The sequence below is a fragment of the Anopheles coustani genome, chromosome 3, assembly GCF_943734705.1.
Source record: "Anopheles coustani chromosome 3, idAnoCousDA_361_x.2, whole genome shotgun sequence".
Lineage (NCBI taxonomy): Eukaryota > Metazoa > Arthropoda > Insecta > Diptera > Culicidae > Anopheles > Anopheles coustani.
The window spans coordinates 90,747,703-90,764,221 of NC_071288.1; the positions used below are offsets into that span (position 1 = coordinate 90,747,703).

The 16,519-nt window shown below is 45.5% G+C and overlaps 1 protein-coding gene across 1 annotated transcript in view; it reads left to right on the forward strand.

The window, feature by feature from the left end:
- Positions 1-1,602: 1,602 nt before the first annotated feature.
- The window catches only part of LOC131260642 (protein 4.1 homolog), a 44,797-nt gene continuing 29,880 nt past the window's right edge, over positions 1,603-16,519 (forward strand). The window contains exons 1-2 of the mRNA XM_058262414.1: positions 1,603-1,720; positions 2,377-2,735. The gene's annotated coding sequence lies outside the window, so the exon portion shown is untranslated. The remainder of the gene's footprint in view (positions 1,721-2,376; positions 2,736-16,519) is intronic.

Consider the following 16,519-nt stretch of genomic DNA (forward strand, 5'->3'; position numbering starts at 1 on the left):
ACCGTATGTTCGTTTATTTTGTTTTTGAGATTTGTTATGTTTACATTTATTTATTTTTCATCTTCTTCTTCTCGCGCATTTGAGTTTGCGGTAGCTGCCAAAAACTTTGCGGGTGCAGTTTTCGGCTCACGGAGCTGAAAAGTTTTTGACGTAAACTTCTCGGTTGTTCCCCTCTTCTCGCCGAAAAGTTTTTGAGTTTGCGGGTCGTGTAGCGGGGCTCTAAAGCTGGCCGTAAACGTTGCGAACTTGTTCGCGCGAACAATTTGACAACCAGGCATTGCCTATGTTAAGGAAAGGAAAGGAAGATATAAGAGGATATCTTCCTTTCCTTTCCTTAACATAGCCAATGCCTGGTTGTCAAATTGTTCGCACGAACAAGTTCGCAACGTTTACGGGCAGCTTAAAGCAACCCGTAGACGTTGCGAACTTGTACGCGCGAACAATTTGACAACCTGGCATTGCCTATGTTAAGAAAAGGAAAGGAAGATTTCCTCTTATATCTTCCTTTCCTTTCTTTTACATAGGCAATGCCTGGTTGTCAAATTGTTCGCGCGTACAAGTTCGCAACGTCTACGGGTTGCTTAACGTTTAAATCCAGCTTGACAGTTCTACTTCAAGTAGTTCACGGTTCTTAATTCTATCAGGTAGGTTTACAAAGGTGTATGACATATCCGGTATCCGCTCAATATCAAGGTGCCTAATGCCAAGAGTCTACACATCTGAGAATCCCTGTAAAGCAAGCCGTAGACGTTGCGAACTTGTACGCGCGAACAATTTGACAACCAGGCATTGCCTATGTTAAGGAAAGGAAAGGAAGATGTAAGAGGATATCTTCCTTTCCTTTCCTTAACATAGGCAATGCCTGGTTGTCAAATTGTTCGCGCGTACAAGTTCGCAACGTCTACGGCTTGCTTAACACTACTGTGGTATTCATGGGGTTTTGAGGGGGATATGAACAACGTATAGAAAATGACAGTCCCACTGTAGCACCCAAGATTACTGGAACTAGATGTTGGGTCGCCACAGCTTTTCATGTCTATTTACCTTGTTGGCACTGATGACTAAAGTGAACGAATTTTGAGGTTGAAATTGCCGGGTGCTGTAGATAGATAGATAAGTGTTTTCCTTAAAATTCCAATCAAATAGCTTTTCTGATACAGGAATCATATGGTTGGTAGCAGTCGATCAGTATAAATGTGTTTTACATCCTTTAGCTGTTTTTTTTGTTACAGAATTGAATTCAAACGTTCATTACGAATGTTTACTTTAGTTATCATAAATTCCAAGACGGGGCTATGTTTATCTGTCAAATCGCTCCATATAAACCAACCTTGGGAGTAACCTTGATCGGTCTTGCTCTTTGTGAATCAACTCGCTGAAGCTGACTCCTTAGCACATCACTAGCCCTACGTACGGCTTCTCCCTTATGCGCATGCGTTTGAACGGGTCTTTGTGCTTTCTTCTCTGTCTCACATTCAACGTCCGAAATGCGCAACTGACAGACTCTTTGACACACCTTGTGCAAACTGCTGCAAGAACCTTGGTCAAAGCAAACCCTCACCGACGTCTGTCGTCAGACGAGGCTTTATTTTTAATCAAGTCGCGGACTTCGTCGAGAGTACACGCGTTGCTTTTCCCCGGGTTGGTGTGACGCCGTGGTGCACAAAGTCGTTTCGCATCGTTTTTTTTTCTTCACTGCACTACAGGGCTGTGTGGAAAGGTAGTAACAAACGGAGTAATAACAACAAGAAGCTACGATTGGACAGCGTGCGCGTGTGTGAATGAAGTACTGCGGGTTTCCGCGACGCATCGTTGGGCAGTTGCGTTTCGTTCATGTTTCAAATTTTCGGTGGTCGAAAGGCTGTTTCGGAAACGAGCGTGAATTTATCAAAACGGGAAACGGAAGACAACCCACTGTGTGAAGTGCTAACTGAGGGGCCACATCGAAGTGTCCGGGGGTTGCAAGTTGGGCAAGTTTTTCCACTTTTTTTTATCCACCCGACGCTGCACTACTGGACACGCTTCTCCACCGTCCCAAACGAACGAACGAAGAGGGTGGGGAGTGCGGATGTATTCATCGGAAAGGTGTTTGTGATCGGTTTGTGTGCCTAGAAACACACACAGGCGAAGAGTGCGCGCGAGAAAGAGAGGGTGGCACGAAAGTCAACCGCAAAAGCGCAAAAGAAGGGAAAACAAGAAAGCCCATGAAAAAAGTGTATAGATTTGCTCTGCTATATCGAATGAATGAAAACAACGGTTCTTTGGTGTGCGAGAGTGCGTTTTTCCGCTACCCTTTCGGCCTTTCCCGTCTTGTGTGGAGGGTGCAAAGAGGGGTGGTAAATAAAAATATAAATTTAATTTAAATTTTTCTTCTAGCTGCCAGCGAGTGTGTACGTGGAAGGTTGAGAAAAGTGTGAAAGTAAGAATCAAAGTGGCCGTGTGATTTGTAAACGGGAAGAAAAAGTAAATAAAACAAAGTAACCTAGCGCGTAGTGGAGCTAAAGAAAAAATAAACGCAACATACTATTCTGTCATTGCATGCTATGATGCACTATTGAGAGAGAGAAGAAATATAGTGCACCAGTGGAGTGAGCGGGTGGGAACGGTAGAAAAGTGCTCATCGAGTACAACGTAAAAACAAGCATACTTTGTCCCCAAGTCCAAGGATCCTGTTGCTGCTTTACTCCTCATCGTAGTGTCTGCGGAATTTTGGCGTAGAAGTCGAAAAACAACAGGTAAGAGCAAACAGCAACAACAAGTAAAAAGAATACTTGGCGTCATTATTTATTCGCGAAGTTCGCGAAGCGCGAAAGGTGAGCCAACGTTTGGCGGAACGAGCAAAAACGGAACGCCGGGATATGATGGTTAAATGAAAACAAGTTCCCGGGGCTTCAGTTTGCGTTCGCGGGCATTCTTATGTGTGTCTCACTGTGGGAAGAAGACCCTGGTTGTAATGTTTCCCCGTTTCGCTTGCCTCTTTGAGAAACAGTTCGTTTTTTTTTCTTGAACCTGGCACTGTTTACCATTCGCCTGTCGATGCTTTCGTCGTCCCGAATGATACAAGTTTTTTGAATGTTTTTTAAGCCGGGTCGGAAACACAAAAGCCAGCACCAGCGGAGAGAGAGAGCAATAAAGCGAAGTGGAATATCAAATAAGGTGTGTGGTAAACAAGCGGCAGTAGCAGCATGGGCAGCATAAAGCATCGAAAAGTCGTGCGTGCGTGCGTGCGTGTGTACACGCAACATCGGGGCCCAGCACACGCACACACTCCGCGAGTGAGGGGTACACAGTGTAAATAAAAGTGTATCCAAAAAGAAAAAAAAATGAAAGCCCTCTTTTGGTGGGTCCCTTGAATATAATTTTCTCTTCGCCTCGGGTTTACCTCTATGTATCCAAAGCAAAAGGGATGGAGTCCCCGGGGGATGGGATGGCAAGCAGGAACATGGGTAGAATTTAACGAATATCGAAGACAAACCCCGAGAAAGGCGGAGAAGAAACTGGTTTCCACCAACGGACCAACAAAAAAAAACCCCAAAAAAGAAATTAAAGAGAACCACGCACGCGAAGCGAAGTCGCGCCGCGAAAGAACCGAAACTCGATGCCTTTTAGTTGGGAGTGGTTGGGTGAGGAAGGGGGCGACAACATAGTTTGTGGGTGGAGGAGCAAATACATCCCTCTTAATGCAAGAGTGTGAGCCATGTTTTCGTGGCTGCCTTCGATCCCCATCAACGTTTCCTTGGGTATTTTGGAGAATGTTTCTCGCCGTAGCTGTTTTACCTCTTGGGAACATATTATCCTCGCTTTATCCGGTTTTATCGATGCGTCTGTATTTGTATGTCTTTCGTATGAACGTTTAAATTCTATCCATCCAGCAAGAATGGAACCAAACGCTACAAACCTCTCTGGACTCCAGCTTTACGTGCCCATGCCGTAGATTGGTTTTGGTTGTGGGTCAGAATAGCGTATGTAATATCGGATGGGTTGCTCCGTCGTGTTGTTTACGCTGCAAACGATACATTCATGTTCTTAACGGATGCACCCAAGAGAGAGCCTCAGCCCTTCCGGCGTTCTTCCCAGGAGGAGGCCATTGCATTGGACGGAAGTGGTTCCACTCTGTGCTAATGGGTCGTTTGGTCTTTGAACGAGGTAGAGGAGACCTTCGAGTGCAACAGGATGCTTTAAGTACCATCGACAGTAGGGAGTGTTGCCTAGCAACATGGGCGTAAAATGAAAACCGGAAGTAACAAACGTCACTTTACGTCTAGGAAAAACTAGTTAAGGGCAAAATTCCGATCAGTTTTGAATGAAAAGTATGAAATACTTTACACAAAGTGTGTTTATTAAATTAAAAATAATGGCAGCATATTTTACAAAACTTCATTTTGAATTACTTGGAAATAGTTTCTTTGATTCCACTACCAATCATTTTGTTTTTCTCCTGTTCAAATATCAAATAATAGGAAGGAAGAAGCCAAACTGGTAACATATTGTGCCGGCTCATCCGTTATATCCGCATGTTTATGGTTCCGCTGGCGGTGTAAAATGTGGAGTTTATGCTTTAACCCCTTTTCCGGTTCTAGCGACGCAAGCATAAAACCCTTTTCATCGAGAACTTGGACAGGGTGGGGTAGGAGGAAAGCAGGAACACAGGGTCTGTTAACTGCAGCGTGACGATTTGTGGTGAAGAACTAAAAAACGAGCTTAATCGAACTCGGACAATCTTGAATGTTAATGCTGCATTCATTTGAAGCTTTGGAAAAAATTGTTGTGAAAAGTGAATTTTACTTTTAATTTTTGCATACAAGGACTTTGTCTGGTTTTCATTTAGAAACTTGTCCCATTGAAAGTCCTGATGGGTATGACATCATTCATATACTTTCCATGTCTCTGTACCAACCAATTCTTGGATGTTTGCCCGATCGTTTCAGCGGTCATGGAAAAATCCCCCCGATGTATGCTAATTTGCACCTTCTTCCATTTTGTGCTACAAGAATGTAATTAGTTAATTTCAATTCTTGGTAGAGATAGCCGTCCATTCATGTTCTTTGGCGCCATCAAGTCACAGCTTTCCTTTCTTTCGCGTCTCGCAACTCTTTGGCGAGTTTTTTTTTAGCTGTGGATTGGAGTAAATGGAGTTTTGATTTCTTCTTTCTTTTTTTCTGGAGTTGGAGTTGCAAATGCATTTTACCGGCGACGCCGAACGAAGCCCGCGTCTGCCGCTGACATAACCATTATTAAATTGTTTCCCCTCAGTGCAACCTCTTTCTCTTTCTCTCCCTCTCCTTCAGTAGTGTGCGGTATGTCTACAGCGGCGCCAGCATGTTGCGTATTCGGCGCACACCAGACGCCACCCGTAGTCGTCGTCGTCTGGAGTTTCGTGGCGTCTCGTGTCCGAGTCCACGATTCCGGCAGACATTGGGAAGCGCCACCAGCGTCCAGGGTGGATTTTTAAGGGTCTGGTTCTCTCCCATACTTCTCCCAAAATGAGTTGATTATAGGCTGCAAGTTCCGGTAGCGCAACCAGAAAGGGCGAGGGGACTCGGCTAGAAATAGACATTGCGGAACCTGGAAACGGAAATGGTGACACAGGTGGTGGCCACCGGTTCGTTCTATTCCATTAAAGGTCTCCTGCGTCTATAAAGCCACCTGTGGGGAACGTCTATTCGATCGATAGAGGTTCGGTCAGGCCGAGCATATCCATGACGATAATTGGCCCGAAACATTTGCCTCAGCCCGGAACCTCTTCAGCCCGGAACCTCTTCAGCCCCCACCGACTTTCGGGAGGATAAACCACAGCGACAATAAAAAAAAAGAGGAATGCCCAGCGGGAAAAAGTTTCTTACGGATTGGGATGGCCTCTGGTACAAAGGGAAAGGTTATTCACCTGAAACATTTCGAAGTAATGTGAAAAATAAAACCCTTCCTCAGGTGCACGTGCCACTTAACGCCGGTTTTTGGGGGTGGGCATATATCCCGGGAGGGGTAGTGAAAGGTACGCTTGAAGGCACATCTGGGCTCCAAGGGTGTAGTTGATGTAGTGGAAACACTTGCCAGTGAACCCTTAAACCGTGGATGGAGCGGGTCGGTTTAGATACCATTGTTCTAGTCCCCCTACCGCGTTCGCATACATCCAAGCGTCTGGAGTTCCTCGAAAGACTGGAAACTAACGAAAAGGTGTGGCATTTTTCTCAACCCTGCCGAGGTGGCTAAAAGAGGCCTAAAGAGATTAAACCCCATTGGATAGACACACCAACACACTGCCGGTTTGTTGGATGGGCTAGAAAAGTAAACACGCTTCGTTCAACCTGCTGCTGTTGGAGCTGGTTTAGCAAGTTAACGGCCTCTGTCCATAAGCCGGTAATGTACTTTCCTCACCGAATATCTGAAGCGAAAAGTCTCTATCAACTCTGCGAAATAAATCGTCGTACATTTGTGATAGAAAGGAAAGGAAAAACACTCCCTTTTTCCTCCCTGTGGGAGAAAGTAACAACCCCCTATTGGGTGTGTGTGTGTTTGTGTGGAAGGAACTGGAACTTGCTGCCCATTACGGTTAACGATGTTCACTGGGCTGATGTAGGCTTTACCTCGAGGAAACGCATTCTCCTTCGTGCTTGAAGGCAGGTCCTCCCTACACAGCACAGTCACAAGTTTAGGTCTCTTGGCCGGGGATAATAAGGGCACGTCGTCATCGTGAGCTTTTCCTGCCATGAGTTCCGTATGCTAGCGCTAGCTCTGTGGCATGGTGACCTAAATAAACTGGTGTGGTTGGTTTCTCGAGCGGCTCGGTTTTTGGAATGTTGGCAGGTGGCAAGAAGTTGAGAACGGGCACACATAACCCCCCACCAAAGCATACACCCCTCGGGTTGAGACTGTCGACCGCCGCCGAGCTTGGTTTAAGGTGTGGCCATGTTTCCCTCGGCCCTCGAAAAGGTAACACACAACACCTTAGGCTTCCCTCGTCGCGTGGCGTTACGTTGATGAGATGATCTGCTCATCCCTCGTGTGATGATGATGGTTAGAATGTTTCTGGGAAGTCAAAAATCCGCTCCAATGTTGCGCGTGTGTAGGTGCTGGCGTCGTCGGTCGGTCGTTTATAAAATAGAAGATGACATAATGTGCCGCCATTGCTGTGTCCGAACCGAAAAAAAAACCCGCGCACATTCAGCTCACGGTCATCAGCATCATCACCAGTGCTGGTTCTTGGGTCTCACCGATCTGTTCTAATCCCGCCGGACATTTGCTCCAAACGCCAGATGTGTCCGTGTTTGCGGCGCGCTGCGCCAAGTGGTCGTTCCGTGCGACATTGACAACTTGTTGTCTTTGCTAGCTTCATACACCACAAACCCCGCCGCGAGGGAACTGTTTTGTTTGTGTGTGTGTGTGTCGATATGCATTGGCACGCAGATTGGAATCTGACGCGAGGCCCACGATCGATTCCGCGGCGTGCGCGCGCGCGCGGGCGGGGTGTGTAAGGTGTGCGCGTCACCTTTCGCTTCTTGGTAGATGTGCGACATTGTGTGCACTGGGCGGTGGCGGTTTTTCGGTCGGCCGGTTTGAATTCCCCGCGGAACGCGAACCTATACACTGACAATGGACCGGTGTCGAGCCGTGTATGTGTGTTTGTACGACGTGGGGACCTCGCGGATGTCCGCGACCGCACCTTTCTCGCGGGGCGCTGGTGATGCTCACACACCAAGACACATGACTCATGTGATGACGCGACGACCAGATCGCGATCATATCTCAAAGGCGGTGATGTTGGCGTTTCTAAAAGAAAAACAAACTTAATCACCTTCCGTGGCATAAGGTTCCGAGTTCTCCGATGAACAAACTAAACACGGGGTAGAACATCGCTGATAACCGAGGGACCTCTACACTAAACCCCCATTTCGGGCGGGGCGAGACTTTTGACATCATGATGGAAGTTGATGTGACGGAACGGTCGAAATGGCGGCCCGCTCTTCTTATCTAATGATTCGCGCAATTATATATTACTCTCCTTCGAACGGACCATTATCTCCGGTGGCGGAGGAAATTGTGTCCGTTTTATGACTTTTTCTTCCGAAATGGTTCGTTGCAGGGCTTCCGGCGACCATTGAACTCTATGGTGCTCCCCGTTCCGTGCTGTAGTTCCGTTATGGGTTTAACACTGTTTAAGAGAGATGTTCCATTGTTTGTTGTTTGTTTGTTTGGCATTTTTCGGCAATTTAACATCCATTACTTTTCACCGATTTGAAGTAATTTGAAAATTATGGTTAATGGTTAGCTGTGTCTTACGAAATTTCATTGTTGGAAACATTACTCTGTTGTATCAGATTGGGGAGTCGAAAACAAAATACAATGAATGACAACTTATAACGGTTGTCAAACTTTCGAAAATGGTGGTTTAAATTTTAAACGTATAACGGATTTTTCACTCCGTTCACTCGCTGCAAAATTAAAAAGCAGAGAATTGCGTATAAAACAAAACAAAAGAGGTGTCTAAACGAAACAAAAGGATTAGAATGCTCTCGAAGTAGAAAGGCTTTATTAAAAACACTTCGTTTCGCGATGTAATGGGCGCTTCGGAACAATCGCATATCGAGTGGCATAGCTTTTGCATCAATCGACACGACGGGAACAACGAATGGCCGTCCCCAATCAATGCGTCTCTCGAGTGGTTGTTGGAGTTCACCCGAGCATATACCACACAACACCGAGGCCTACCGGAGGCTACTTCCCTTTGACGTTTGGTCGAATCGGGGGCTCCCTCCGGGACTCCCTATTGTCAGCATTCAATCAGTGTCGCTTGCATCGGCTGGAATTGATTGCAATTTACCTTTTCCGCGCGGGGAACAGGGGTAGATATTGCCCTCAGAAAGGCAATCCGGAAAATGGCAAGAGTTGGCGGCTGCACGAGCCATACATTACCCACTGTGGTCGATTTGAGTGCATTTTTATTGTGTGCCTTTTTTATTGTTCCTTACTGCCTGGAGGGAGGGAGACCCAACTGCTGCACAATCCAACTCTGGCCGACCTCTGGCGAATGGAATCTGGAACATTGGAGCTGCCAGCGGTCCGTGTAGGCCGCTTTTATACCGGACAATCCGCTGGGAGGGGGCCGACACAATTGATTTCCCACTGGGTCCTCGCTGCAACCAGCTGATGAAGTTGTACTCGCCAGGAAAAATAGCGAAACTATTTAAAAAAAACTGTTCCGACAACAGCTGTTTCCACATTTTCCTCCCCCATGGCGACGGATGGAAAAGTTAATGCCTAATCAAGGGAGAGAGAGATCGTTTACTTTTAGCCTAGAAGCAGTGGATATGCTGATCGATATCTCTACGGGATTTTGATGTTTTCATTTTCTTGTCTTTATTCCTTTCTATTGATTTATCTTTTTTTCGTTTCTTATGTTTTGTTATTTGATGGAAAAATGCCGACATCAGCTAAAGTTGAGAATAACTTAATGGAAAGTCTAGTTCGACTGACGACACACATAACATAAACAAAACAGACAAAAACCAGCCAAGTTTTTGAAGAATCCGCAAATCAAGAGCAGTAAAAAGAAGACCATTCTAATGAAACATCCACCACTGGAAACTTTATACGGCCCAAATGCCACCCAATAGGCGCTGATGATGCTTCACTTCACGAAACAGTTCATCGTTCAACGCCCAACGGACAAAACTTGAAAACAGCACAAATTGATGTAACAAATGGAAAGATCTTCTCGATTTGCTGAATCAAATTCAATTACGACTACCACCGACGTCCCACTCGGGGGCATGAACCGACGAGTAAAGATCGACGACGGTGCGGTTACCTTGGCATGAGGAGGGAACAACTCCTCCATCGGCAACGGAACATCGTTTGCCTCGCGGTTGGTGCACATTTATTGTGGCTCAATAATAAAACCGTTCCCGTATGATGTCATACATTAGCGCCGACGCTGTTGATGCCGTGTCCCGTCCGCCCATCGAGGATCACATCATCGTTGCACCATTCGATGGCGACATTCGGCAAAATATGCGTGCCGAGAAGCAGTGTCTTAGGACGCGGGTCGTCGGCAAAAATGGCTCGTCGAAAACACCAACACAAGCGTCATCCGTTCGGTTGGTTTGAAGATGAAATAAACTTATGAATATAAATGAAAATTGTGTCAAGCCGGGGTCACCAGCGTCAACGTTCCGTGCTCGGCGACGAAGCCGATGTGGCCAACAACACTGTTTCGATGTGAAGATTCTTTTTCCGTTTGATACCTTTCCCCGGTCGACCGAATCATCACCCCGACACACACGAGTGAAGAAGGTTCAGAATGGAGAAACATGGCAATTGCTCGAGACAACCACGCCCAACTCGACGGAAAAGCGACACGATGTTGTCTCGATGAAGGTGACACGCTTTTGTCATCGTTTAATTAAACAGTTTGCCTTATTTTAAAGTAAACTCAGTTAGCTCGGTCGATTTTCTCGGGCTTGTCACAGACGAAAAGGGTAATTTCGAGCGATGGAACTAATGTGGAGCCACGAGAAGAACACAGTTGTTTTAAATTGTCCCCGTGGCGTATCTGAGATTTCTATCTTATTAAATCAATTGGACCTGATTGATCTCAACGTGGTTCTTTTGATATAAGTTCATTGCTATCAAGATTATTTCCAACATGAGTATTACACTGTTTTGTAACTACTATGATCATTTATATGTGAAGAATGATACCAAAGAGCATTTAAATGAATTATTGTGTTTCTAATGGTTTCAAAATAATTATGCTAAGCTTTAACATTAAGGTCGCCATATTTACATAGAGTATGATCTATAAATACATTTAGCTCTCGGTGGTGGATAGATTTCCACTTCAAAACATCGAATCCTAGCTATAAACAGTTGAAACAACAAATCATCAGCATTGTTTATTGGTTCTTCCGTTTTATTCGTTTTGAGGAATCCATGGAACACTTGCATTGATATTTGCACACATCAGCATCATCAGCAGGGTCTTTGGATATATTTTTCAACTTTGTGGGTAGAATTAAACATTTTCAACCTTTAAAAAAACGGAAGGAAAACTGTAAAACAACCTGAACACCATAAACCTGAAAAATCCAAGCGTAATGTTTTTCAAATATCAACTTGATTATTTTTCTTATGTTTATGTCGATCACGGCAGGCATTTCCTTGCCTGACTGCTTCGCAATCAAATTCATCATTCGTCTCGCGATAGTCAGCAGCAAATAGTCAACGAGATGTGTATGACTCAATCGTAAATGCAAACTCCTCTTCGAGATGACCGGTTTCTTCTGATGGCATCATCGGTCCTATGTGCGCCATGTTGCTAGCGCGTCACCACTTTTGGCCTCTTGGTTCTTTCGTCCCACACCGAACGCTGCCACTTGTGACGAAACTTTGCATCCCACATCTCGGCGTCTTGCGGTACAGGGAAGCATTACGACAACCCCCGTGTGTTCCTACAAGCTTCATTAGAAATTCCTTCCACGGCGCTGTGCGGAAGAGTTTGGGGGAGAGATGACGGTCCGTGAACGTGTCGAGTCGGAGTGAAGTTCATTAAAAAATGCATCACCACGCTCAAAGCTACATCCTTGGGCTTGTCTCAAACCACCTGTTACCGGAGGGAAGAATCCCTAAAGAACGATATTCCCTACGCCTGTTGTTTGTTGGTGGTGAATTATTATTTTGTCGCACCACGAATAAACCAACTCCTTGTGTACGTGCGTCGGACGAGAAAATTACGACGACAAAATCTCGGTGTTGATAATCACCCATTCTCTGTTGTTACTTTTGGCCATTTAAATCAGAGAGTGAGGGAAAGTGGTGGGGGAAAGGGGAAAAAGGAGCCTTCCTTTCTTTGGGGAGCTCATTATGGTATAAAATTATGTCCCCCGAGCGACGCCGGGTGAAGATCGTTTGAAGATCGCGGCTTGCGGCGAACGAGTTGATGGGAAGGAAAGGAAAGTTCTCTCGCTCGAGATGTGGCCACTCAAGGGTGTAGCATAAATTCCTAGCATACATTCCGTCGCGACTCTTCCCCGAGCGCTTATTATTACAGAAGCGTTTGTTGTTTTCTTACTTTGTGCGTTTCCTACTCACTGACATCGCATCCACAAAAATGTACATCGACTTGACGGAGTTCTCCCGGCGGTCGTAGGTCATAAATTATGAAATGTCTCTCTCCAACACACCCCCCGGTTCCTGGGTGGATTTCGAATAGCATTTCTCAGCACACAAAACACGCACGTCTTCGCATATTCACGCACGTACGCACGCACGTTGGGTGCCTTTTTGTGTGCGTGTGTATTTATCCATAATGAAATATTCTTCTCGCTCCCATTTCATCGTATGCATAATTATCGTCCCAACCAACCATCCCAGTTGAGGAGCATGGGGGACTGCAAAGTAACTAATAACCATGTGTCAAACAGCAGCAAAGTTGAAGAAAAGAGTGGAGAAAATAAAGAAAGTCTCGGGACAAAATAAAAAATCCTCGCAGCTCGTCATTCTGTCACAATCACTAACGGGACACGCGACAAATTCTATGAGAAAGAGCGGACCAGAAAGAACTACCCAAGGAATGGCTGCGACACGAGAAGAATTCTTAACTCCTCTTAAACCTTTTAAATGGTTTCGTATTGCCTTTTTCTCTTCTTGTGCCTTTTTCTTAACAGAACCGTTTATGCTTACGTCGAAGGTGCTAAATGTCATCTTGAGGAGGTAAAAAAGAAATCCCTCGCTTTCGTTCGGTTGACAATTCGTGGTACAACACCGGAGCAAGTTTGTTGCCGAAAGGGTTTTTTTTTCTCAAATGCCATCCGGTAAGCGGCTCTGTTTTTGTCTTTTGAAGAAGTTTCTGTTTCGTGCCCGTTGCCTTGTGACGGTTGATGGTTCCTGGCCAATTAGCACATGTTTCAGGAGAAAAAAAACTCCGCACCATGACCGTGGTTTAGTATTCGGACTAAAAAGCGGTTCCTCTTGTTCGTTTAAAGTTTCGAATACTGTCAAGTCGCTTTTGAACTTGAAAGAAACTACTTCTGATGACACTTTCTTAGGGACGATTTTCTAGATCAGATATTTCTGTCGTTTAAATGAAATCCACTTCTGGTACGGGAACCGGGAAAAAGGATATCAGTTTCAGTTACGATTGATTGAAGGAAGGCGTGGCTGTAAATCTAATTTCCACCTCGGGGGGAAAGATGGCGCAAATCATCCATTTATGTACACAGTTCCTTCCAAGGCTCTCCTCCGGTGAAAGGTTGGATTGGGTTTCCTTTCCCATTTCCTGAACCGTACGCCTTAAGTGATACCTCTCCTCTCTTCTCTTCTATTAGTGAAAGGTTCAATCAGAAGCGAATGCAAACTCAATTTGGAGAAGGTTTCGAACTGAAGCGTGTGGGGATGTACTGGGTAAATTTGCCTCATCCAGGGAGTGATGGCTCTGAATCCATCGCAGCCATGATTAATGTCTATCGCGCTGAAGCAGGATGAACCAAGATGTTGCAAATATTGACCATCTCGTAATTTGCTCTCGAACGTCCGCCGGTTAATCATTTCTGCTGAAATCGTCCTGCGTATAAGCAGCAGGAATGTCGGTTTTTGCGTTTCCTCCCCAGATGTCGCCACTTGTAGGGCCGAGATATAGGAGAGGTCTCTGGCCCGTTGTGTCTTTCTCCTGTTTCTCTAACGGTCCGATGTTTTCGCCCGCTCGGTGAGGGTGAGATCATCCATCCATCGGACATTACCGAACAACCCGAACCGAAACGGTTGATGATGTAATTATGAGTGCGCGGCACGGTTCCCGCAATTTATGGCGATCCACAATCGACGATGTAGGGAGGTCTGGGTGATCGGACGCACAGTGATTTCGTTTAAATGAATTACGAGAGGCTTGAAAAACCGGTTACCAGCACGTCCACGTGGTGTTCGTGGAAAATGTGCGCCTCATCACCGGCAATGTGTGCGGACGTGAAAGAAACAGTGACTACATTTCAATGAATCGTTTCTGCTCATAACCCTCCCTAAATCTGGGAGATCCATTTGCTACCGATTGCCCGAAACGACCGCTTTTTCGCTTTTCCATTACTCGCGGGTGGTGATATAATTCTGTCCAGCTTGTTTTTCGCACCACTCAATAATATCCATCATTGGCAGTGAGAATCTTGTCTTCCATATGGTCTCGTGCATCTCGTTCGAGTCCAAATGGACCCCTCGGGTTGAACCCCGCAGTGCAATAAGTGTGCCAGTAGGTACCGTATTTATATGTGGGACACGCCTCAATGGTGCAAGCAACGGGCCGGGGGGAAAGTGTCACGACACACTGACTTATTGCTTCTATTAATAGCGTACGTCATCACGTCGGTGGAAGGTTAACCTTACGTTCTCGGCTGTTAACGACACCCGCCAGGCGCGGTTCACTTCATTCCGTTACACTCCACTCCTGGGTCATCAACGGCACGTCCTAGAGTAGATGTTCTTTTCGGGTGCAAATGCAAATGGACGAATGGTTTCGTAAATTCGGTAAGCGTACATTTTCAGTTATGATGTCAATTAGCTGACAGGCTCTCTGGAGTCGCGAGGAGTAGGAACCTATGGAAGGCGCAACACAGGAATTAGTGGTCGGGTCGAGAGCGAGAGCGCACCCTCTCAGAGGCAGGAACAGATGTGCTGTCGAGAAATGGCAATAACGACGGGTTGGGCTCGCCTGAATCACTCCATCATGGGCAGGGGCGCTGGCCATGTGCTATGTGCGCCACTGAAGTGGAACCACTTGAAACTGATTGCGAGCGTCAGCGTCGGCCGCGATCCAGCCGCAGATATCGTGTAGCTCTAGAAGTCGTCCATGCGCATTTTGCTTGCGTTGCGGATTTCCATTTTTTCCAGCTCGTTTGTTGTGATACCTTCGTTGGAAGCATCCATTCACCTCAAGTCGGTGGGATAGGCCAGGGTTATTCGGTTTCGTTTTGCAGAACGTCAGGAATAACGCTACCGTCTATGATTTCACCATCCACTGGCAGACGGTGGAATTAAAGGCCGATGGACCAACTCCCAGATAGCGGTGGGTCATGACGCGATATCACCTCTGCCACTCAAGGTTCCAATCTATGACACTCCAGATGGTGAGGAGCTACACTGTGGTGCAAAATTGATCGGACGCATCTGATAACTTCGTTGATTGGCTCGTTAAACTTATTTTATTATTGTTTATCACAAATTTTTTTTTTCTTAATATTTGTTTTACTTCGATACATTAATTTTCATGATTCATAAATTTTTATAATGTGCCAAATTGTGGAAAAAAATTTTTTTTTCAACGAAGTCTTGAAAACCGCTGTGCATAAGTCACCGGACATCCATTGAAACCATCGCAAAAAAAAAAGATAATAATGATCAAACTAGTTTGAGTGTATGAGTTGATACACTAATGAATTTTAATGTCACTAATACTACTACAAAACATTTAGTCGCAATTTTGACAGTAGTTGAAAGCTCACAATGGCTGGAAGGAAGGAAACATCGGTAGCTCAACGAAGTAATGTTATTTTACTTCACAAACGTGGTGAAACTATTCGTAAAATTGCTCAATATCTTGGTATTCCAAAGTCAACAGTATCTAACATCATTTCCCGCCAAAAAACCACTGGTGGCGTCGAAAATCGCCCCAGATGTGGGCGTCCACCGTATCTTTCAAAACAAAACAAGCGGTATTTGGCACAAGCTGTTAAAAAAGATCCGTTCGTTAGTGGTGGAAAGTTGGCTGCCGATCTGGAACCTATCATCGGAAAGTCAGTAAGCCGGTTCACTATCAGCAGAGCCTTGAATGAAATAGGAATCAAGAGTCGTACACCTCGGGAAAAACCATTCATAAGTGAGCAGAACAGATTGAAGCGTTTGGCCTACGCCAAGGAGCACTTGAACAAACCAATTTCATTCTGGAAAAAAGTACTATGGACTGATGAAAGTAAGTTCAACGTGAGAGCTTCAGATGGACGTGTTAGAGTTTGGAGAACTGACGGTACTGCTCTAGAAAAAAAGAATATGCGTGGAACTGTTAAGCATGGCGGCGGATCAGTTATGGTATGGGGTGGTATGTTCTATGCTGGAGTGGCCACCTTGGAGTTCATTGAAAGGATTATGGTCAAAGAAGACTACAAGGATATTCTGGAACGTAATATCTCAAAATCTACCAGGAAATACCGGTTGGGCAGCAACTTTGTGTTTATGCACGACAATGACCCTAAGCATAAGTCGAAGCTTGTGACGGAGTATTTGGCCCAAAAAAACATCACTGTGCTGAATCACCCTCCCCAAAGCCCAGATTTAAACCCAATTGAGCATCTATGGGATGAAATTGGACGAGAACTGCAAAAGAAACATATCCCCAACAGAAAACAATTGAAGCAGGAGATCGAAGCTGTATGGAACTGTCTACGTCCAGAAACAACTAATAACTTGGTCGCATCCATGCCAAAACGCTTGGCAGAAGTTATTAAGTACAAAGGAGGGCATACACATTACTAAAATATTTGAT